General features: G+C 44.9%; 1 long non-coding RNA gene across 1 annotated transcript in view; it reads right to left on the minus strand.

Annotated features, from left to right (window-relative positions):
- Window positions 1-1,601, minus strand: part of LOC144613149 (uncharacterized) — a 40,536-nt gene extending 38,935 nt beyond the window's left edge. The window contains exon 1 of the long non-coding RNA XR_013550436.2: window positions 1,443-1,601. This is a non-coding gene — a long non-coding RNA (uncharacterized LOC144613149). The remainder of the gene's footprint in view (window positions 1-1,442) is intronic.
- Window positions 1,602-19,837: the final 18,236 nt, after the last annotated feature.

The following is a 19,837-nucleotide window of genomic DNA, read 5'->3' on the forward strand; positions in this document are numbered from 1 at the left end:
TGGGTTTTTTACCTATCCGAAACTTTTAATGGACACACCTCCATCATACCCTCTACCCCTTGCCCCATTGTTGGGTGCCAAAATCAAGTCACCTTAAAATTCCCCTCTTTCAACACCCTCCAAGCCTCTACGCGGATTACTCCCGCCATTTGCTTTTTATATGACCAAACCGACAAAGTATGCTCCCAAACCTCCCCCAACCAATATGGAGGATGCCCCTAGCACTACTGTAACATACACTGGCTCAACCTATACTGCTTCACAGGACCAAGGACGGGCCGCTTCTGCTTAAAAAACGGCAACTTTACCCTTACTGTCCCTGATCCATGGGATCCCCGCTGGCAAACCGGAATAAAGGGCAAACTGTATCAGAACGGCCATTTCTCTAACCCCATCTCCTCTTTAACCATCTATCAGACCTATGAGCCCTCTATGTCTCCTTCCCTCTCCAAGCTTAAAGATCTTACCCAAGTAATCACGGACCAAGAAGACCGCTCAACACACAACTACAGACACCCCCTGCACAACATCCCTTCTCATGGCTTACATTAATCAGACAAGGAGCGATCCTGCTTAACCACTCAGGCTTAACCAACCTGTCACACTGCTTTCTTTGTGCATCCCTTCAGCCGGATCCAGTAATAGCCGTCCCACTACCCACCCCCTTTCCCAACACCACTAACTCCATCAACCACCCCAGAAGTCAAATCTCCCTACAGATTCCCATCCTCACTGAGACCCCTCAAAGCAACACGTCTCACCCAATATGCTACTCCTCTCATGCCTCCCCACCTTGCCCCTCCCCCCTGCCTAGGCCTAGCCACGACCCTCCCCCAGGGGGATTCTATTGGTGTGATGGCACAGCTTATAAACAAATGCCCAAAAATGCTTTTATCTGTCTCCCAGTCACCATTATCCCCCAACTCACCCTATACGGACAGGAAAAACTCCATCAACTCCTCGAATTCCGTCTCCACAAACGAGCCGTTTTCCTCCCACTAATGGTCGGACTATCCCTAGCCACGTCCCTCTTGGCCCCCGGGGTTGGGACCGGCTCCCTTGCACACTCCATTACCTCCTCCAGGGACCTGTCAGGCTCCAAATCGCAATAGAAGCCTCAGCAACCGCCCTATCCGCCTTACAAAGGCCGATCAACTCCCTAGCTCAGGTCACTCTACAAAACCGACGAGACAGATCTCCTAACAGCAGAAAAAGGGGGAACATGCCTGTTCCTGAGGGAAGAATGTTGCTACTAACTACCTCAATGAATCAGGCTTAGTTGAAGCCAATATAGAACCCCTAAAGGAAATCCAAAAAACTCTATCCGCCCGCCCAGGATCCTCAGACCCCCCTAACCTCCTGGTGGCAATCACCCCTCTTAACTTGGCTCCTCCCCATAGTCCCCCCACTAGTTGCTGTCCGTATAATACTTATGCTCTTACCTTGTTTTCTCCGTTTCGTAGGGAAACGAATTCATGAAGTTTCCCAGGTGGCATTTCATCAGACGGTGGTCTGGCCCTATTCCCGCATTCCAACCTCAGACCCCACCACATACTATGGCGCCTCCCTTATATCTGCTGGAAGCAGCCAGATCAGAGCCCTCGCCCATTATCACCAATGAGAGGTTGGAATGTTAGGAAGGGGAGGGCCCTCTCCCCAGCGCGCCGGAAGAAACTGCAGGGCAACCAATCACCGAGCGCCAGCACGACCCAACGGAGAGCCCCGAGCAGCGCGGGAGCAAACTGAAGGGCAACCAATCACAGAGCGCCAGCACAATCCAAGGGAAAGCCCCCAGCGGCTCTCCAGAACGAACTGAAGGTCAACCAATTACCGAGCAACAGCACAACAAGGCGAGAGAAAGACCCACCCCAGCCTAAACCCGGAACTGCTACAGCTTAAAAACCCTACCCCACCACACCCCGGGGTGACTTTCCTGACTCCCTCCTTGAGTCACGGAACCTCGCCCGGAACCTTAGTTCCCAATAAGGCCTTAAACTGCAAAAATTCTTTTTGACTCTAACTCCTATCTTTACCCCGCACCACGCCTGACACTAACACGTAGTAAACGGCATCTCTGGTAATTTTTTGTCCAGCAAATATGAATAAAGACAGGAGAGGCGATAGGACCCTGACCTATTTTATTGTTTTCTTATCATGCTCAGACCAAACGCTGTGCTTCTAATGTGTGCATCATGCTTCAAAAACACTTTTTTGAGGGTCACTCTGACAGAGCAGACAATGGAACCCCTGTTGGCACATAGACCCAATCTCACGGCTTTGACTGTGTGGCTTTTCTGACAGCAACAGAAAAACCCATATTCTCATTTTCCCTCTTGTGTATCTGTAGATTTTCTTGCTGATCCCCAAATCATCGACCAGGCCACAGCTTAGCAAACAGTCTGCCTATGTGAGAAAGTGATGGCTGGTGGGGTGTCACTTAGTTGCCTTATGACCCAGCAAGTACATGAGGAAAATTGGATGTCCTTTGCCTATTATATTTCTCCAAAGCCTCCCTCTAAGAATCTAGGTTGTAAGATCAAGATAGACAACAAGCTGATGAAAGAATTTTCTTTCCCTGTCATCTTTCATATTTACGAAGTGCTAGAGATACCTAATTTTGTAAAGGCCAGAACTTTCTACAATGATGGAAAATGTCCTATATCTGTGCAATTTAGTGTAGTACCCATTGGTCACCTGCGGTTGCCGAGCACCTGAAATGTGAGTGTAAATGAGGAACTGGGTTTTTACATTTTATTTCAATGAACTTGAATTTAGATTCCCATCATCTGTGGCATTTAATAACTCTACTAGAATTATCTATTACTTAGAGGCCAGTGCTATTCAACAGAACTTTCTACAAGGAAGGAAATGTTCCATACCTAGATCTGTGCAATTCAGTGTCACATGAACACCTGAACTAGTCACATGAAATGTGGCTAGTGCAAATGAGGAACTGGGTTTTTTAATTTAACTTTATTTCAATCAATTTTAATTTAAATGCTGCAGGTGCCTAGTTTTAGTGGCTACGCGGAGTTAGCACAGAACTACACTCGGACGCTAACCCCGGCGAAGGGACTCTGCCCCACCCACAGTTCAGCAGCGGTGGTTTCTGTCACCTGACCTTTCCCATCCACCCGCAGCTGATTGGACCAGGGGTGGTCACGCGCTGCAAGGACAGCCATTCAGGGGCTGCTAGTGATTAGTGAGGCCTGACTCCAAAGATGAGCTGCTCCAATCATATTTCTCTCCACCGAGTTTGGAATGGGGAAATAGTGCATTGGCTCTGGGAGGTGAGCGTGAAGTTCTCGCAGCCGCGTCAGGCTCCGGGTCGCCTCTAGGAGCTGTGCGGACACAGCGATCCCAGGGGTCTAACAGGGAAAGCAGCTCCCGTCCCCGCCCGGGAAGAGGGGACAGTGGGGCTGATGTGGTCAGGGGAGAAGCCACCAGGGGTGCTCACAGCCGCCGAGAGGGCGAGGCCACATCAGAGAGCTCGTGATGGCTCCTCGTCCCATTTCTTTCCCTGAGGCCTGGGTGAATTTCAGCCTGTGTCCCTGGCTTCTCCTGAGACTCCCTTCCTCACGCCTCCTGTCCTGACAACAGACGCCCGAAATATGAGCCAGTGTGAGCGCGACTCTGTTCCCTGTGTCTTAAACCACTTTTAATAAAGTCACGACGATTCTAATACAAATTGTCAAGCACATTCTAGAGATAAGCATCTTATGCACCCCCCAGGAGTAAATACAGTATTCCTGAGCTGGGAGGAAATTTAGGAATCAGGAAGTTCACTCTTGTCATTTTGAACCGTGAGCAAAACTGAGCCATGAACTGCTACCGTCTGAGATCACACGGCTTGTTTCTGACGAAATTTCGTATGTTAATTTTAGTTCTGGAAGTTTATTCAAACAAACCAACAAAAACCAAAGAAAAATCCTATCAATGTTTACTTTTAGTGAGAGCAAAAATCAAATAGATTGAATAAATCAGTTTTAAGCCTAGCTGAACTTTTCCCAGCCTTGTTAGTTTAAGGAGGTTACAGTCACAGTTATAATCCATGTTTTGTTGGCGTTTGCCCCGCATGAATATTGTGGGGCCTCTGTTTTCTGTAGCCTCCTCCCACCCAGGTGTCTCTGATCTATGCTCCCTGCGTCTCCGAGATGCTGTCTTCTGCTTCCCGACCACATGAGGGCGCTGCTTTATCACTGGCTTGTCTGCACACTTAAAGGAGAGTTTTGACCTTTGGGTCAAGGCCGCTGTTTCTGGCCTCTTCCCAAACCACAGCTGGCCTATTTGAGGTTCCTGCTTAACCAAAGCCACGTGGAAGATGCACGTGTCATCAGGGCTTCCCAGTGCCAAGGTGTAGCTGGGCAGGGGCAAGTGAGGCTGGGACCACACCAGGGGGCATGTGTGTGTGAGGGTGGGTGTATGTGCGCTTGAAGATGGGAGCCTGTGTTGCTTAATTTGTAGGCAATGAAGGAATGATGAATATTTAAAGTCCTGGGTTTCTGGCTTGGGAAATGCATGCATGTTGGTGCCACCCACCAAGATTGGAAACATCCAGAGAAGAGGGTCAGAACAGGGCAATCTTGGTCTAATTACCTGTGGTGTCTATGCTTTTTTATATTAATGGGCACATGCTTGACTCAAGCTGTGATTTTATACTCACGGTGTCTTCTTTTTTCCCATTAAAGATTGTTTTTAGGGGCGCCTGGGTGGCTCGGTCTGGTAAGCGCCCGACTTAATTTCAGCTCAGGTCTGATCTCAAGGTTCCTGGGCTCGAGTCCTGAATCGGGCTCTGTGTTGATAGTTTGGAGCCTGCTTGGGATTCTCTCTCTCCCTCCTCTCTCTCTCTCTGCCCCTCCCCTGCTTTCTCTCTCTGTCTCTCTTTCCCTCCCAAAGTAAATAAATCAACTTAAAAAAAAAAAGATTTTTAATGATAAAGTAACCCGTCCTAATATTTTGGTTTTTTCGTAAACATATTTAATATCTTTCATTTACGATTTGTCAGATAAGTCTGGACGCTTTTTGAGGCCACTCATGGGTTTTGAGGATGACATGGGGTAGGTGGAAGAGGTTGCTTACCTTCCTGTCTGCTGAAGGGAGGGGGTGCTTCCAGTGTGTATGATTGCTGAAACAGTGTGTTTGATTTTGATTAAAGGCTGCCTAGGCTCCAATGGCAATGGGACCACTAACGATGAGCATCCTCCTTCGGCTGCTGCCCGTTCATCAGCGAGCACCTGTGCGAAGCTGCTGTCCCAGCAGCTGTGCTTGGAGACTTAAAACAGACTGACAGCACCTGTTTCCCCGTTTCTATCACGTGGCTGACGGTCCAGGGCAGGAACGACTCCTGATGAACAACTGGGATCCTCGCTGTGATGGAGGCGTATCAAACATTCATTCTTCAGTCATCAGCTGTCCATCCATTACCCGATTACCCGATTACCCGTGCGGGGCAGACCCCGTGCCGCTGAGTCAGTAAAACGCTGTGGTGCCTGCCATTGTCGGCCTGTCCATCCTGCCTGGGAGTCATTTGGCCCTAGCAGCTTCTTCCTTCTCTCGCTTGTCCTCGGTAGAGATGAATTCAACCGGTGGAGTAGCTGGCTAGCAGTTTAAAATAGGACAATGAATAAAACAAGCATTTGCCCCATGGGAACTCAGCCAGGGCTCCAGGATTGGACTCTTATTTCCCAGTACCAGATCCTGCCCCAGGTAACCCGGAGACTGCCAGCTTTTCCAGTCCTTTCTGTTCTTTAGTAGCTTGAAGTCTGTTTGCTGTCCCTTTGTTTGAAAGTGGGGAACTATTTATGTAAATTGGCCTCAATCACGTAAAGAAGATTTAATTGGTCACTTAAAGAGTCTAAGCTTTTTCCTCAATTCAGATATTGGAACTGGCTTGCTCTGGTCTGGACCCAAACTGCCTCCTCTTAGGAGTGCTAACTGAAGTGAGGCTAATCCCTTTTTTGCTAGAACCAGGGAGCCAGGTGTTTGGGTCTTTTCCTATTGTGCTCATCCACCCTTAGAGGATTGTGTTGCCTCTTTACTGAGAGATGGAGAAAGGACTAAGATTTCCTTTCCCATTCCTCCCCTGGAGGGCAGAAGAGAAGGAAATAATAGGATTGCATGCTGAAGGGGAAAACGCTAATTCTAAGCAATTCCATGAGTTAGCATAGGACTATGTACTTGGACCCTCCAGGAATGGGGGGGACAGGGCTGGGGGTTGGTGGGGAAACTGGGTTCTAGTGAGACTGAGAAGGAAGCAATCTGGGCCCACATTTTAGTTTGGGGATTGGCAGTCTGATAACACTGATTCCTTTTACTTTTCCTGTTTGGAGCTTTGTCTTGTTATTACTTGCCTTTAATTTTGAAGTATTGCTTCTTTCAAAATCTTTATCCAATTTTCCTACATTTTGTTCTTGCATTTCTTCTTTCTCTTTTTCTTTTTCTCTTCTTTTTTTTTTTTTTTTTTTGAGAAAATGGGCTACATACCATTTGATCCAGCAATTCCACTTGTAGGAATTTATCCCAAAGAATTGAAAGAGAACTTGCAATTGCCTCCATTTTGACCTTAGTCTGGTACTTTCTAACTGATTAAGGTCTTTCCAGCTTAACTGGGGCAAAAGACCTGGTAGGAACTGAAACTTCCCACTCCAGCAGTAAGACTGCCCTGCAGGGCTGACCCCAAAGGACTGACCCCAGACAAAGACTGACCTGACACTTACTAACCACCTGCATGCGCCTGTTACCTACACAATAGAAATTGACTAGAGGCCAAACCGGGAAGTTCCAGGCAAGTTTTCATAGGGGCTCATGCTCAAGCACAAGCGGAACAGCACAAAGGAAAGGACCCTTCCTGCCGGGTCCCAGAACAAAGTCCAGGGAAGGATTTTAAAGACACTGACGCGGGAAGGGAATGACGTCTAAACCTCAAACCAGCAAGGAGAGAGACAGGAAGTTGGGCGCGCAGGCGCAATAAGCAAACCCTGTACCGGGTCTCATTCATTACGTGAAATCTGCACTCCTGGGCGTGCTTGTTAGTATTATCATGAGGGCGAAAGTCAGGGAAAGGTCAGCGCTGGGGTGCACCTCAGAGCAGACTGGTTTGGTTCTGTCTTCGCTGGTCTTGGTGGTGGAGTCGCCTTTTGGTAAACATCCTGCCCCGGGTTCCTTCAAGGCGTGCTACTCTGGCGCTTGGATTCAGGTCTCAGGGAACGCTGCGTTTTTTGGTCAGGATTGAGGGGACCCCTGTCCAGCCCCGGCTTTGTCTCATACCCACCAACCTTTGTCCCACATTCGCCTCATATAGACGTAGAAGTATTTTCAGCACTTTGGAGGTAGTTGAAATGCTAGTCCCCTGTCTTCCTGATGTGGGGCCCTCAGGGAAAGACCAAGAGAGAATCCTTGAGACATTTTCTGTGCAAAAAGGTGCTTTATGAGAGCACGGGGACAAAATCCATGGGCAGAAAGAGCTGCACCGGGATTAATGCTTTATCCCAGTAAGGATAACTGATGATATACATTTGAGGAATAACTGATTATATACATTTTACTTGGGGTTAGGGATAGCTGAGTCTCTAAGGAATTCGTGCTTGTTAAAAACAAGGTCTCCAGGATCTTGGAGGGCTAGCTGTTGTTGAGGTTGGTTTCATTGTTGTGGAGTTGAACCTTAGTGGTGAGACCCTTCAGATGTATGTCATTGGGGTATGTTTGAAAGATGATCGCTGACATATATGGGGGGGGGGATGTGGGGGCGGTGTTTATGGTTATGGGAGTGAAGTTACACTAACCAGATCAAAGGGGAGTGGTAACACATTAAACGAAGTTCTTGAGGGAGCTGTAGGAGTTAGTCTGCATGCCTGAGGAATCCTGCCTGCAGACTAGGAGCCACAACAAAGTCTGGCCTTTGTTCCTTTTTCTCCCATCATTCCCAGCATCGGCCTTTCTGAACTCAGTTCCTTTTCTTGTGTTACTACCACTCAGCTCTCACCTTTTGGATTTTGTCAGCGTCAGGTGACCACAGCTGGTCTGTTTGGGACCCCCAGAGTCAGGTGCTCCTGCTGCTTGGACCCCGGTTGCAGAATAATTAGAAAAGGACACGGAATGTGTATGTTAAGGGCGCTCATCTCTGAATTGTTTATAAAAGGAACAAATGGGCCATGACATAAGTGTTTATTAAATGAATATGATTTGCAAAAGTCTGGCATAGCCACACATTGGAATGCTGTGGAGTTGTTTGCCATGACGTCTGTTACTTTAAAATATTTCGGGGCGCCTGGGTGGCTCAGTCAGTTTAACGTCTGACTTTGGCTCAGGTCATGATCTCCCAGTTTGTGAGTTTGAGCCCCGCATGGAGCTCTGTGCTGACGGCTCAGAGCCTGGAGCCTGCTTTGGATTCTGGGTCTCCCTCTCTCTCTACCCCTTCACCACTCGTGCTCTCTCTCAAAAATAAATAAACATTAAAACAAAAAAGATTAAAAACATATTTCACCATAGGCAGTGTTTTAAGTTATACCCTATGGGCACGTGGCTGGCTCAGTCAATAGAGCATGTGACTTTTGATCTCGGGGTTGTGAATTTGAACCGCGAATTGACTGTAGAGATTATTTAAAAAGATAAAATCTTAATCTGGGTATAGTTATTAATTGTCTCTGAAATTTGAGCTCCTGCAGGGGTAGTTAGTTAACATTTTTTTTTTTTTAATGTTTATTTATTTTGAGAGATAGAGTTAGAGTGAGCTGGGGGGTGGGGGGACAGACAGAGAGGGAGAGAGAGAGAGAGAGAGAGAGAGAGAAAGAGAAAGAATCCCAAGCAGGAGCCATACTATCAGCCAGCTGTGGGGCTCGAACTCATGAACAATGACATCGTGGCCTGAGCTAACACCAAGAGTCAGACGCTTAACCGATGGAGACACCCAGGCTACCCCTCACGTTCTGGTTAGGAAGCCCCCACTTGATGTGACCACAGCCAGGGTTCCTCTCTCCCATTGCTTCTCAGCCCCACAGACTGTGCTAATTACCGTAATGATTGTTAGAGGTGGGCCTTATTGGAGGAATCAGTGGTATTTAAGATCATGGGTTGAATTCATTATTTGAAATACTGCCTACCTTTGCCTGAAAAGGGTACAAGAATTTAGCAAGGCCTGTGGCCCACACCCTAAGGGGTGACACCTTGAGGCTTGATCTTAAGAATCCAGTGGCTGATTGATGCTGGTCTTTCAACAGGGCTCCATTTGGGTCTGGATTCTGGTTTCTGGTTGCTCTAGCTGCCTGAATTCGAGGATATACTGTGCTGCCTGACTGAAGCTTTCACTCAAGACTTAACCAACATGAGTTTGCTCCTCGGTGAGTCACAAATAGAAACTTCACACAAAGGAAACTTTATATGCTGCAAATAAGGAGATGGGGGGAATAACTTCAAAAGCCATGACTCCCCAAGCAAGGGTGAATGGGTTCCTCTTCTTTAGGGTTAGGATGAATATTCAGAAAGCAGAGACTTGTCATGGTGTCTAGAAATGGGATAAGGTTGCACATGGACCTTAAGGAAACATGCCTATACACACATCGCATGCTGTGTAAATGAGGCTGAGGGTCCTCCTTGGGTGGAGATTTTAGTATCATAATGAGGTAAAGGTAATTGTCGGTCATTCTAGAGGTCACCCCATGGTCCATCTGTGCAGATGTGAGTCGGGGGTTGAGCTCAAGCTGTTCTGGATGGACTGGCTGCCACAGCTCTTCCTCTGGGCAGTCATTATTGCTTGAGTGGTCGTTTCTGTTTCCATCATGGGATATGATGCCCATTGGGCCATTGGGTCCTTTGCCTCAGTTAAGAGAGAAGCTGAGTTAAGAGAGAAGTTAAGAAGAGCTTAAGGAAAAATGTGGTACAAAGGTCAGTGGGCACAAGCAGGGAAGCAGTTAAGGTCAGGTCTTGGGGGTCCACCTCATGGCAAAGTTGGTAAAAACAACAAAAACCCACAGAGCTGGGCTTTCACATACCTCACCGAACAGATGGCATTGCTTTTCTGTGTGTGTGTGTGTGTGTGTGTGTGTGTGTGTGTGTGTGTGGTGTGAATTTCGACTGAGGCTTACTTTCATTTGTGATGGGAAAAAATTCACTCTCAATTACCTAAATGTTCTGTGGCTACCATCATCTACCAAAAAAGAACTTGAGATTTATACAAGGTCAGATTGGCTAAGGTTGGTTTGCTATCCCCTTTAATAACAACGTAGATTTACATATATTAACATTAAGATGTTGATGATATAGTGCCATATGTGTTACTTTTTGCTAGAGAACAGCATCACAGAAGACAGAAGCAATATCTTTTTTATAACCTGACATTAGAATTTATACCCTGTCCTTCCTACATAGTCTATTGGTTAAGAAGTCAGCCACCAAGCCTGACCCACATTCAGGGAAAAGAATAAGGCTCTACCTCTTATTGGGAGAAATGTCAAAGAGATATTTTAAAACAACCACAATGGGGGGAGGGTATAAGGGGAACACAGGACATAAATTATAATCCTATTTTGGTGAAAAGAAAAATAATATGTAAGAATTTTGGAAGAGTATATCCCCAAGGGTAATGTTTGTTATCTCCTTATGTGTTTTCTGAATGTTTAATGCATATGTCTACTTTTATAGTCATGAAAAGGAATAAATGATTGCTATTTTCATTAAACATAAATAAGATATAAATATGTTGTAAAGAATTCAAACAATACAGAGATAGAGTGAAAAGTTGGAAATGCTGCCTTTTCCATATACAAAATTCACTGATAGAATTGGTTTTCTTTCAGCTCTCTTCTTGGTTCTATTGATGCGTTTGTCCATTCTAGAACCATTTTCACAGTGTTTGCAGATTGATAACTTTATCATGTGCTTTGGTACCTGTTAGACACATCCAGCTGTTTCTCACCTCTTCCTGACTTTGTTCATGCTTTTTCTTCTGCTGGGAATGTCTCCCTTCCTCTCCTTCTAAGCCCCCATTCCTCTCTCTGTCCCTCCTACCCCAATAATACACCAATATAACCCTCAGGTTTTTAAGCCCTTACATGTGGTCTCTACACATGGCCACAGCCAAGACCCTTCCTTGGCTCTATCTCTGTATTTCACTTACCTCAGGCAGTTATTCTTTAGACTGTGAGTTCTGATCCTTAATTCTTACCTCACACAGTGCCTGAAAGATAAAGAGTATTTTTTAAAATTTTTTAGAGAGAGAGAGAGAGAGAGGGCACAAGCAGGGGAAGGGCAGAGAGAGAGAGGGAGAGAGAGAATCCCAAGCAGGTTCTGCACTGTCAGTGCAGGGCTTGAACTCATGAACTGGGAGATCATGAGCTGAAACTGAGAGTCCAGATACTTGATGGACTGAGCCTCCCAGGCGCCCCGAGACAAAGAGTGTTTAAGGGAATCTCTTTGAACAATGAATTTTACTTTGGCTTCTATGAAGGAATGGGTCCCTCATTCTCGCCAAGAAAGGACCAGGTGGGTGGGAAACCAGAAACAGTGTTATGCAACCTCCCATGATAAACTCAAAAGAGCCCTTTGAGTACCTAAGTAAGAGTTTGCTTTCCTGTGATGATCTAATCTTCTGCAGGATGGCAGAAAACTATATTCATCACGTTTTGCTACTTTTGCCTCTGTGTCTATATTTAACAGCTGTGGTATATTGCAGGGGGTGTTGATCTTAACCAGAAAGGACATTTACTACCACATAGAAGTACAAGTCCAGAGACAGGTTGATTGCACGGCTCAAGGATGTCCTCAGGAATGCAAGTAGTTTTCTCTGCCTTTACTCTGTCCTCTTAGGTTCAGCCTTTGAACGTAGAGACCAAGCCCACAGGCTGCAGCCACACTAGGTGGCACAGCCGTACCCACAATTCCCTGCAAGAAGAAGAGGGTATCCCTTCTAGCTCTCTCTTAGGAGCGAGGAGATTTCTCCAAGTTCCCCCAGGAGGAATTCTCCAGTCACAGAGCCAAGTGTGGTCACACATTCACTTCACAACCAGCTGTGAATAAAGGGAGATGGGATTCCTCTTAGAACGAAGAGGCCACCTGCTAAAGCAGGGGTGGGGTCAGCCTTTTGGAACTGTGAGATCATGACCTGAGCGGAAGCTGGACACTCAACTGACTGAGCCACCCAGGTGCCCCTCTTTCTCTTTTCTTAAGATGTTGATAATATTATTGCCTACTTCATAGGTCATTGTGAGCATTACATAAAATAATCCATGGAGATTGCTTACACAGTGTTTGGCATATTGTATGTGCTAAAAAATGGTAATGATTATTTTACGCTTTCTCAACATTTATTTCAGGGGTTAAAATGCACAAATTAATATTTTCCTTTCAACGCCATCTGTTTCATAGAATAACCTTGCACTTGGATAAGTTCATCAGGGTAGACTCATGATTAATTCTGCATCTCATTTTGTTTTTAATCTCACCCAGTGCATCGTGAACATGAAGTAAATATTTATTGCACTCCTAATATTGAAATAACACGGTTTTGTGCTCTGTCCACTTTGTCATGAATCTATTCTGGTGTAGTTTTCATCAGGCCTCAGCCGGGGAAGTCCTTCCATTGTGCTACCATGTTTCAGTCACTCAGATTTCCATATTTTCCTTTTGTGGCCAGAAGAAGAAGGTTCCCGAGGTACCAGAGATTAAAAAAAAAAAAAAAAAAAAAGGCAAAAAGAGAATTTAGGGAATTGTAATGTAGCCATCAGGGTGAAATGAGGGGAAGGACTCATTCACAGGAAACACAGAACATTAAGTCAGTTGGCCCCAAACCAAGGGCACCGAGTCAGCCCGGAGGTGTCTCAGGGCTTCGGTGTCATTTTATGGAGGCCGCTCCGATAGATTATATTAAGCTTGGCTGCTGGGTAATTGCGAAAAGGGTTGACTCATCGAATTTAAATGTGACTTTGACAGAGGGCTTCTTCCTAGGCCTTCATTATGAACGGACTTACTTACGAGTACTTTCCCATCACTTGTCTCTGTAGCTTCCTGGGTAACAGCAAATGCCAGAAACTGCACGCTCGCAGGTATAAACCATTGGAAGGAGACAGGGAAGGTAACGTGCAAAGTGTTATCAAGAGCATGGAGCCCGGTCTGATGGCCTAATGTAGAATATGATACAGGTGCCTAAAAGCACCATTGACCATGGCTTCCACCTTCCCAGGGCCCAGGATTTACTTTTTGGAGCACTGAGCAAAAAAGCCAACACACACACTGCTTCTTCACACCATGGTCAAATAAAAGTGGTCTTGTATGCTGGCTTTCCTCTGTGCACAGAGCTTCCCTAGGCCCGTGGAAAGACACGGAGGGAACAGATTACTTTGCCCTTCAGGACTCCTGCTGGGCATGCTGGTCTTCCTGTGTCCTTATTTTTTGGAGACTAGAGGCCTTCTGGACAAGAGGCAGATAACACATACCATAGGGAGGAGTAAATGTGACACTGCGCACAGGAGGGCAGGAAGTGGGTTGTCACTTTTGTGTAAACCGAAGCAAGTGCGCCCATGAGGCTTGTTTCTGGACTGACCTGTAAGACGCCATTGAAGACGGTTGCTTTCAGGAAGAGCAACTGGGGGTGACGGGTGGGAGTTCTTTTCTTTTCTTTAAAAAAATATTTTTTTAATGTTTGTTTATTTTTGAGAAAGGGGGAGAGAGAGAGAGAGCGAGCAGGGGAGAGGCAGAGAGAGAGGGAGACACAGAATCCGAAGCAGTCTCCAGGCTCTGAGCCGTCAGCACAGAGCCCGACATGGGGCTCAAACTCACAACCCGTGAGATCACGACCTGAGCCAAAGTCTGATGCTTAACTGACTGAGCCTCCCGTGTGCCCTGGCTGTTCTTTTCTTTTTATCTGGCTTTTCAATATGGTTTGGATTCTTTTTGATCATACCCTTTAGTATTTTTATTGGTAGGATTATGGGCCTTTTCATTGTCTTTATACTTTGTTTTTATTTAAAAATAGTTTATAAATGTTACCTTGTAGTGATAAGACAAAAAGACAGGTAACAAGTGTGGTGAGGATATGGAGAAACGGGATGCTCATACGTTCCTGGTTGGAATATAAAATGTAAATTTCTAACAAATAGAAATGTATCCAGAAAGTATGTTCCAGATAAATTCAGCCATTCTCTGGGAATTTTCTAGGCTCCTTTAAATCTGGTCAAATTATGTCAGAGTTTGGTGTGATTCATTCAGCAAATGTTCTGTGAGCTCCAGGTCTGTGCCAGGCCCTTTGTCCCGGACAAGGACAAGGGAATTTTTAGGATGAAAGTCTGACTTTGATGAGTGTGGGTAGCACACCAGCTGTGAAGACTACTGGCACCAGAAACCACACTTCCCAGCAACCTCTTTGTCAGTCTCCGGGCACTTCCTTGGGGCAGCCTTTGCCATTTTGAGGAAATAGTGGCTGGTGGACAATGGGTTTCTCTCTTTAGGATGGTGCTGGTCTCCTCCTCTGTCCCCTCCCTGCCAACACCCCTAGTATTTAGCCTGCAGAACCCAATAAGGCTGAATAATTATGAGGGTAAGAGAAGATGCTTCTTTGAAAACTAAACTCAGATACTTTTGACCCATGCAAAATACAGTCAACATCCTGAGAGAGCCTGATGAAGGGATAAATGATCAGACAGCCACATAGGAAGAACATCTTGTAAACATGAAGGTAGTTCTTATAATCCAGCCCCTTACTCCAATGTTGAGATTAGTCAAAACTTGGTGGGTAGAATTCATTTTGTCCAATATCATTGAAGCCTGTTCTTTACTTCACCACCATAAATATTTATTTATTTATTTATTTATTTATTTATTTATTTATTTATTTAGAGAATGGGAGAGAGAGAAAGTGCAAGTCAGGGAGGGTCAGACAGAGAGGGGGGGAGAGAGAGTCCCAAGCAGGCTTGCACTGTCAGCACAGAGCCGGATACAGGGCTCGAACCCACGAACTGCGAGACCATGACCCAAGCTGAAGTCAGGTGCTCCACTGATTGAGCCACCCAGGTGCTCCTACCACCATAAATCTTTGTACTGTCAGCCCTTTGCCCCCTACTTTCTCCCCTCCCAGCTGCTTTATTCAAGACACTTCACTGGGTTTGGCCATTTCTTACCACCTAACTTAGCTACTGGGGGGCTGGGGAAGGTGACTTATTTCTCTTGGTCATTGTCTTCAGTTCCATGTCAGCAAGAACGAAAAGAACAGTACTTCTTGGGAGAAGTGGGAAGAGAAGAGGCTGCTAAGTGGCGGAATCTCCTTATTTCTGCTCCCCCCAGGCCTGTGGCCGTCGCAGTAAGGCTTGCTCAGACTTTTATTGAAAAACAGCAAGGCTTTAGCTCTCAGAAGGCAGAAATGTGCGATGGTGTAGGACAAAAGCACATTGCCAGCTCACAGCATGAAAATCCTGAGCCAGGAATTAAGGAAGTAGAATTTCCAAGCCATAGCCGGGAATCAAAACCAATGAAAATGATTAAAGGAGGTTCAGGATATTCCAAGAGCCAAGGATTTAAAGTCAGAAAGATAGAAATAATTTAGTCCTTATTTCAGATGTGAGAAAGTGGAGATTGACAAGGTTAAATGTTTTACAAACAGTCATGTAGCTAGTATCCTGGTGTGAATATTTTGGGTGAGGGTGGCAGGAACCAACACTTTCTATTAAAAAGAATTGGTTTCCTCCAGAATGTCCACTGTGATATCAGGTTCAACTTCTGGTTTTCTACCTTTTCTCCCGTTCTCACACCATGTAAGTTCTGTGTTGGTTGTTGAAATAGATTGCTCTAATTTCAATTCCTAATACAAAAGGGAGTTTATTTAGTTGAACATGAGGATCCAAACCAGTAATTTCAAGACATAGGGCTCAAGTCAAGATGCCGTTTCCAGTCATCTGCCAACTACTTTGGGTTTTTCTTAGATTTGTCCTAAAGTGAAATTCTATTTCCCTGGAAAGTGACAGAATGAAGGAATCTTACCACTTCGTAGATCCCTAAGTGGTTGATGACAAACAGATCTCAATCCTTGCTGACTGTGAAAACGTTAATTTTTGTCTTTCAATTTTATGGGTTTTATGAATCTTTAGATATTTCGTTGGCTTATTTGAAAGCTCCCTTGCTTGTGGGCTGATTAGACAGGCAGCAAGAATCCCCGAGCTTGCTAACACTGGGGATCTAGTGGTTTATGTCCTCTGTGTGCCCCTGTAGTATACCTCTAGGTATACTGTAAGGAGGAGAGGCTGACCCTGGATCAAAATAGATCTTCCCTCTGAAGATAGGTTTCTATACTTAAGGGATTTAGATTAATTGGAACTCTTTTACACAGCTAATAGCTATGTGAGTATAAAAATAGAAATACTTTGGAAAACAGTTTGACGGTTGCTGATGAAGTATACACTGAGCAATTCTTTCTCATTCAAGAGGAGACCTCTCCACACAAACAAACAAACAAAAAAAACCCTTAAGTATTTATTAGTTACTTATTGTGCCTTAAGAGGTCACCCCAAAACGTAGTGCCTTATAAGGGCAATAATCCTTCATTTCTCATGGTTGTGGTAGAGCAGGTATTCAGAATCGGCTCAGGTGGTGGGGCTAGGTCATGGGCTTTTAGAAGGTTGCAAGCAGATGTGGACGGGGCTGGAGGAGTCTCTTCCAAGGAGGCACTCCCAGGGCTGTTGGCTGGGAGGGCCACTTCCGCTCCCTTACTGTGTGGCATGACAGCTGGCTTCTCCAGAGACCAGGCAGAAGCTGCACTGTCTTTTGTAACCTATGCTCAGTCACACTGTCACTTTTACTATGTTCTGTCGTCATAGGACCAGTTTGGTTCAGGTAGGGGGAGATTGCCTAACACTGTTGTAACCAGCCTCCTTCCTAGGGTACCAGTGTTTACTGAAAGTTTGTTACTAGTAACCCCAAACTGGAAACAACTCAAATGCCCACCAGTAAGAGAAAGAATAAACTGATGTATTTTTTGAAGTTTATTTATTTTGAAAGAGACAGTGCATGAGGGGGAAGGCCAGAGAGAGTGAGGTGGAGAATCCCCAAGTAGGCTCTGCCCTGCAGAGCCTGATGAGGGGCTTGAACTCACCAAACCATGAGATCGTGACCTGAGCTTGAAACCAAGAGTCGGACGCTTAACCCTCTGAGCCACCCAGGTGCCCCAAGCTGATACTTTTATGTAATGTAGTACATAAAAACTATTCTGACTTGCAGTATAGGTCTCAGACACTAGGTCAAAGAGTCTAAACACAGAAGACTGTATAGGATTCCATTTATATGAAATTCAAGAACAAGTAAAACTAATCTCTGGTGCTAGAATAGTTATCACCCGAAGAAGTGTTGACTGGGAATAAAAATGAAGGAACTTTCTAAGGATGCCTTTTTATTTTAATCTTTTACCAAGGTGGTAGTTAGAAATAGTCAGCAAACTTTCTACAACATTGGTACACCTTATATGCTTTGTTGTATGTGTTGGGACTCAGTAAGTTAAAAAAAGAAAAAGAAATAGGAGTTGTTAAAAACCTTATCTCTTTGTGATAGGACTAGGAGATCTGCTTTTTCCACGTCCTGACAGTGAGCAGATTGACCTGGGATTCTTGGAATTTAGGGATGTTAGACACCCTGGAAAGCAGAATCTGGTGTTTTAAACTCTTTCGGTATTACTTTGAATAGACACACATAAATGGAAAAGAAACCTGAACACTAGTAATTTTTGGCCCAGTGTTTGAACTTAATCATCTTCAGTCACGCAGAGCCTCCGGTTGGCTTTTGTACCACGTGAATAGACAGGATTCATATTTGAAAACATACTATCAAGAAAACAGATCTCAGCAGACCATGCAGGATAAACAAATTTGTATTTGAAAAGTCAGAATATACGAGATCTCTATAAGGCTCAAATCATGTGCCAAAACTCAAGACAAATCAAGGAAATGGAGAGGCAATTTCAGAACATTTCATCTGGAAATGAAGCGAGGGGATGGAGACAAGATGGAAGGGAATAAATCAGAAATGAGAATTTTTCCTTGACTTAAAAGCTGTGTACTCTATAGATTAAAAATTTCCATCAACTAATCACAGAAGACCAGAGAAGACTTAGAATGGTGATAGAGAATATTGTAAGTTCTAAAGCATATGGAATAGCCCAAGGTAGGACACTTTGCAAAAGATCAGAAGTCAGAATAACAGGCTACAACACAAACATAGAAGTCAATAGAGCAATACCTTCAAAGTAGAATATAGGCCACTGCACATCTGTACTTTGGTACCTAGCTAAACAGTCAAGAGCCAGTTTGGGGATGGGCAGGGAGAAAGATAGTGTCAGGCATCTAAGTTCTTAGAGTTTGCCTTATACATCATTCTTTCTCAAATGGATACAAACATGGTATATGCTGCCCACGCTAGGTAACAAACTCAAATATGACCTAGGAATTATCCCCTGAGAAAGGGAAGACATCACAGGGAAATCTGAGGCTGGCAGCTGTGCAGCAGGCCTGGGCGAGCCCCTAGAAGGGCTATGTGATTACGTGACCACCCTGCAAGATAAGTTAATGATAGCCACACAGAGGAATTATCAGCACTGATTTTATCCAGGAAAACCCTAAAGTATATAAGAGTAAATTACATTATTCTGACTAGATTTGAACAATCCTTTAATCCATGGGTAAAAGTTGTTACCTAGAAATCAGTGTCATTAAATTTGGAAGCTATGGTGAAGGTAGGGAAGAGGCTTGGGTGGCAATCTAAGTTCATAAGAAGTTACCAGAAAAAGCCTGCTTAGAATGAGACAAATACCAAAGTAGTAGAAGTTTAAGAATGTTTAATAATGATCCCACTGTGGGGGTGCCTGGGTGGCTCAGTCGGTTAAGCGTCCGACTTCGGCTCAGGTCATGATCTCACGGTTCGTGAGTTTGAGCCCCGCATTGGGCTCTGTGCTGACAGCTCAGAGCCTGGAGCCTGCTTCGAATTATGTGTCTCCCTCCCTCTCTCTCTCTCTCTCTTTTTCTCTCTCTCTCTCTACCCCTCCCCTGCTCATGCTCTCTCTCGTTCTCAAAAATAAATAAAACAAAAAAAATAAAATGATTCCACTGTGGATAATGAAGTTTCTAATTTAGTGAAGAGACTATGTATTAATAAGCTACTCCAGTTAAAGTTCCCAGGTGACATTTCCTTCAGAGCAGTGATTTAACTTTAAGCTAGGTAGTTTTGGCCAGGGGCTTTTCACTTCAGAGGCACGTTGTAATTTCTCCCTGCAATATTCCTTTCTCCCTGTTGAGCAGGCCAAGTTTCAATAAGGATTTCATGGTTAGGAAAGCAGAAACACCCTAGATCTACAGTAGTGTAGATCACTACTCCTGGAAGATTCTCTGAAGAGTTTCCATGGTCAACTCTATTTGGGAAATCGTGTTTAGCTTCCTTTGGAGGCTAAGGACAATCAGTCTGAGAAGCCCTGCTAGGGAGCATCTGGCAGGTTCTAGGTCAAGGCTTAAGCACCAGTATTTTCTCTTTGGTTGGATCTAGAATTAGCATAGATTTTTTTTTTTTTTTTTTTTGAAGGAGGGTAGTAACATCAACACTGAGTAGATAACCTACATTCCAGGTGCTCTACTAGAAAACTCTCCTCTCGTAAATCCAAATACTTGAAATAAGCAAATTAGTTTCATTTACAGAACCCCACATACCTGCTTTGTTTTAGTGGGATAGGCCTGGAACTCATATTCCCTTGGTTTTATCACAGAGAGAGCAGGATGGGACTTTGTAATCCCGTTCTCCCTGCCTGTCTTTTCTTAACTTTTCCCCTCACTTACCATCCAACATTTGTCCGTCCTTGTTGATGGGGCATCTTTCCTGGTTGTTG

This window comes from Panthera onca, chromosome D2 (genome assembly GCF_046562875.1).
Source record: "Panthera onca isolate mPanOnc1 chromosome D2, mPanOnc1 haplotype 2, whole genome shotgun sequence".
In the NCBI taxonomy this organism is placed as follows: Eukaryota; Metazoa; Chordata; class Mammalia; order Carnivora; family Felidae; genus Panthera; species Panthera onca.